A 4959-nucleotide genomic window follows, 5' to 3' on the forward strand; every position below is an offset into this window, starting at 1 on the left:
AGATGCATGAAGGTGACTTGGCAAGAAGCACTTTAAAACTGATACACGAGCGCAAACCTAATCAATATATCAGAAATAGTCAAATTGACTGATCTGCTCGACTCGTGCACAAAGCAAATAACAACAACCTGCGACACAATCATCTTTTTTTTCCAACAATAGAGAAGAAACACCAACTTATCAACACTACATATTCAGGCTAACAATTGACATTACAGCAAAAATCCTACTTTTGACACATTTTTGGTACAGCAATTCAGTTCAACGCCAGCTGTTTGGCCCTGACACAACGTTTCTACTGAAACCACCTTCCATAAAAATAAGTGCAATAACAATAGTATTAATAATACAAATGTTTGCATTTATTTTCAAATATTTTGATTATTATTACAATTAGAGATGTCCGATAATGGCTTTTTTGCCGATATTCCGATATTGTCCAACTCTTAATTACCGATTCCGATATCAACCGATACCGATATATACCGTCGTGGAATTAACACATTATTATGCCTAATTTTTTTGTGATGGCCCGGTGGATGCATTAAGCAATGTAACAAGGTTTTCCAAAATAAATCAACTCAATTAATGGGAAAAAATGCCAACATGGCACTGCCATATTTATTATTGAAGTCACAAAGTGCATTTTTTTTTTTTTTAACATGCCTCAAAACAGCAGCTTGGAATTTGGGACATGCTCTTCCTGAGAGAGCATGAGGAGGTTGAGATGGGCGGGGGTATTGTAGCGTCCCGAAAGAGTTAGTGCTGCAAGGGTTTCTGGGTATTTGTTCTGTTGTGTTTATGTTATTTTACGGTGCAGATGTTCTCCCGAAATGTTTGTCATTCTTGTTTGGTGTGGGTTCACAGTGTGGCGCATATTTGTAACAGTGTTAAAGTTGTTTTTACGGCCTCAGTGTGACCTGCATGGCTGTTGAACAAGTATGCCTTGCATTCATTTGTGTGTGTGTAAAGCCGTCGATATTATGTGACTGGGCCGGCACGCAAAGACAGTGCCTTTAAGGTTTATTGGCACTCTGTACTTCTCCCTACGTCCGTGTACACAGCGGCGTTTTAAAAAGTCATACATTTTACTTTTTGAAACCGATACCGATAATTTTGAAACCGATACCGATAATTTCCGATATTACATTTTAAAGCATTTATCGGCCGATAATATCGGCAGTCCGATATTATCGGACATCCCTAATTACAATCATGATAATAATGTAATAATATATTAATATTTTTTATTTTATTATTGTTTTATAATTATTTGATATGTTTTATTTATTTTATTATATATATATATATATATATATATATATATATATATATATATATATATATATATATATATATATATATATATATATATATATATATATATATATATATATATATATACCGTATTTCTTTGAATAGCCGCAGGGGCGTTAATTAATTTAAAACCTCCTGTCACACCTGCGTTTACCGGAAACCGGCGGGATGGCCGTGCATGCGGTAATTATTTTAAAACCTCTTCTCACTCCGGCGTTTACCAAAAGGAATCCATAAAATTTAGGCGTGCGCTTTGAGTGTGATGTAAGCATACCATCATGAAAAGCACATTTAATTAAAAAAAACGTTATTATGGTCTTACCTGTACTTATAAATGGAGTCCATTTGCAGCTCCTTCTGACCAAAAGCATCGATAACTTGTTTATAGAAGTCTTCCTTATTTTCTTTCTTCAGTTTTAAAAGTCTCTGTTTCGATGGAGATATTCCTTTAATTATTACCTCCTGCTTCGATTGAAAGTCCAGTTTAGAAAACTGTTTTATTTTAGATACCGGTATGTAATCCTCCATGTTAAAAGTTCAGGCAGAGGAAAAAAAAAAAATCTCTTGCTGCGTGAGTTCACTTCTTCTGCAGTACCGGAAGTCGCAAGAAGGATCACTAGCGCGGCAGCGCCCTCTACCACCAGGAGGCGGGAGTCATTTAATGACTTATACAGTATTTCACACACGCAGCTACGGTATATTAATAAAACATAGCTGCTTACTGTTCTCTTTAGCATACTGTACCGGTATTCAATAGCTTGGACCTTAAATCCTACTGAAAAGCTCTTTATCTTTTTTCCTTTGTGCGATTGTAAACTACTGAAAGCAGCTTCCTCCATTTTGAAAATGAGGACAGATGCGTCACTCGTGACGTAACGAATTTGACCCGGTGGAAGTTCTAGCCATATGCTAAATATTTTGCGAAACGAGTTTGACCCGGCGAAAATTATAGACATGCGATAATAAAATTAATATTTTGCAAAACGAATTTCATCCAGCTTCAATAATAAACCGGCGATAAGGCCAAGCATGCGTTAATTATTTTGAGAAACGAGTTTGACCCGGCAGTAATTCTAGACGTGCGAATACTATATTCCCTGCGCCAATTCAAGGAAATACGGTATATATATATATATATATATATATATATATATATATATATATATATATATATATATATATATATATATACAGCGTATAAAATATGATTTTTTTAAAATGATATTCATGTATACAGTATGTAAACGGTAGAGAGCGACTCCTTGTTTATCGCTGGTAATTGGTTCCATGAATTACAGCAAAGTAGAAATGATTAATTCTAAATCAAATATTTTCATAGCAAGAGCATAAATAAAAAAACGACCTTCTACATACCAGTTTTAACATCATGCGAGCCCCCCCAGACGTGACATATCACCCACGTAGTCACCTTTATACTCTTTTAGTCCAATATAGCAATGAGCCAATCGGTGGCCACGATACTGAACAGCACTGGTCTCCGCTCGCGGCCGATACTATTGTAGAATTGATATTTTTAGTTAATTTAGCCATTTTTTTGTGCTTAATTTAGGCCCAAAATATGTGAAATGCTCTTAAAAAAAAACCTGTGATCTCGTGAGAACGATAACTTTGTCGCGCCATGTGGCGAAGGATGACTATAATAACAATAATGATGATCATTTCCATTATTGTTGTTGTTGTAGTAAACAATGCTAATAATGATGATCATTATCAAAGTACACATCATACTTTTATTATTTCGGGGTAGCAAAACAAAGCAGCTGGGGTGCAGTAGGACTTGATGACAAAACAACAATGGCGGCAGGATATTACTCATTGAGGAGAACGTGACAACAACAAAAAGAGGAGGAAAATCTGATTTGTCTCAGGTTGTCTTTGGAATTTGGGGTGTGTACATCTGTGTGCGCGCATGAGTGTTGTCTCTCAGGGAATGTAATCTATTCCTTTTCAGCATACTGTATGCTCCTCGCTGTCAGGGCCTACCTGCTGCTGCCTCACCTGTGCAAGCATCCCAGTCAGCATGTCCTCCGCGCACTTCACACACATAAACACTCGCCACAAATCAGTGGGCTGGAGGAGACATAAGTGCTCGCACATCACACACCACACAACTTTTGCACCTCTTCGAACACATCAAGGCAATGCCAGCTGCACACTGACTACTCTTATGTTACATTTGGAAGGCGTGGTTCCTTGAAAAGCCATTCTGCGTTTAAAAACAGTTGCTAAAGGTCTCTGACGCACGCGGCCGCCGACTTGATGATGCGAACGAGCCGTGCTTGTGGCCGTGCCACGTGTACCTATGTGCCCAGTTAGTCACTGTCATAACAATAAAAAAAAAAAAAATTTTTTTTTTGTTTTTTTTCCATTGTACGCAAGAGGTTGAGCCGAGGTGTGCTAACCATGGGAATGCATGGCAAGAGCAGCCAGTTGGACTGGTAGAGTCAGCTTGCAAAACACCTCGGAAGGAAGAGACTGTGAGTAAGAACTGTGGGGACATACAATCCTGCTTTTCAGGATAATAAAACCAAAAATAATACAACTTGTAATCGACGGATAGGTCTGAAGTTGACCTCCAGATCTTAGCCTTCACAGTAAAAAAAAAAAAAATTTTTAACACTTTTATAGGTGGGACCTTTTTGTAACCCTGAGAATTTCAATAGGATTTAAATGATAAAACTATCTTTGCTTAAAAAATAATAATGAATCAAAATCAATGGTGTCATGAATTATTGACCTAGTCCAGGGGTCGGCAACCCAAAATGTTGAAAGAGCCAAATTGGACCAAAAATACAAAAACAAATCTGTCTGGAGCCGCAAAAAATTAAAAGCCATATATTACATGTGTCATGAGATATACATTTAATTAAGAGGACTTAAAGGAAACTAAATGACCTCAAATATACCTACAGATGAGGCATAATGATGCAATATGTACATATCGCTAGCCTAAATAGCATGTTAGCATCGATTAGCTTGCAGTCATGCAGTGACCAAATATGTCTGATTAGCAATCCGCACAAGTCAATAACATCAACAAAACTCACCTTTGTGCACTCATGCACGACGTTAAAAGTGTGGTGGACAAAATGAGACAGAAAAAGAAGTGGCATAAAACACGTCCTAGAAAGTCGGAGAAAGTTATACATGTAAACAAACTTTACGGTGAGTTCAAGGACCGCCAAAATTAGTAGGACAAAACGGTGCTCGCCAAATACTCGAATCAGTGAAGCATGTTTAATATAAACAGTGTGATTTATAACAATTAGGGAGGTTTGTGTCATGTTTGTCCTCCTACAGAAACCATACTAAAACAAAAATATATATATTTTTCCCCCTCATCTTTTTCCATTCTTCATACATTTTTGAAAAATCTCCAGAAAGCCACTAGGGCGGCGCTAAAGAGCCGCATGCGGCTCTAGAGCCGCGGGTTGCCGACCCCCGACCTAGTCAAGGCTCCAATTACTTCACATCGAAAATTCCACTTTGAAATATTATTTGGGAAAATTAATGCATACTTTCCATTAAAGAAAAAAAAAAAATTCTATGACAAAAAGGGCATAAAACATTTTTGGGGATATATTTTATACTTATGATTGACCTGTTTAAAGCTCCAGTTAC

This window comes from Entelurus aequoreus, linkage group LG20 (genome assembly GCF_033978785.1).
Source record: "Entelurus aequoreus isolate RoL-2023_Sb linkage group LG20, RoL_Eaeq_v1.1, whole genome shotgun sequence".
NCBI lineage: Eukaryota > Metazoa > Chordata > Actinopteri > Syngnathiformes > Syngnathidae > Entelurus > Entelurus aequoreus.